The sequence below is a fragment of the Elephantulus edwardii genome, unplaced genomic scaffold, assembly GCF_000299155.1.
Source record: "Elephantulus edwardii isolate Elephantulus edwardi_28Jun2011 unplaced genomic scaffold, EleEdw1.0 scaffold00423, whole genome shotgun sequence".
Classification (NCBI taxonomy): Eukaryota; Metazoa; Chordata; class Mammalia; order Macroscelidea; family Macroscelididae; genus Elephantulus; species Elephantulus edwardii.
In genome coordinates this window covers 255,095-255,353 of record NW_006400173.1, presented here as the reverse complement: position 1 = coordinate 255,353, position 259 = coordinate 255,095, and positions in this window count along the sequence as shown.

Genomic DNA, 259 nt, shown 5'->3' with positions numbered 1-259 from the left:
AATACCTGAAGATGGGGGTCGTGGGTCTGAGCTCTGCCCTTACTTTTTAAGAAACGTTTCAATTGTAAAATTAATGTCTTTTAAAAATTTTCTTTTGAAAGCATTCTTACAGATGTATAAAGATGTTGTACAAATATTGAAGGTGGTTTAAATATAATTTATTTTCATTAGTATAGTTGAGTTTTGAAAAATATTAAACTTTTGGATCTTGCTAAAAAAAAGATATATGATTGTCAAGTTCTCCAAATTAAAAGATAAA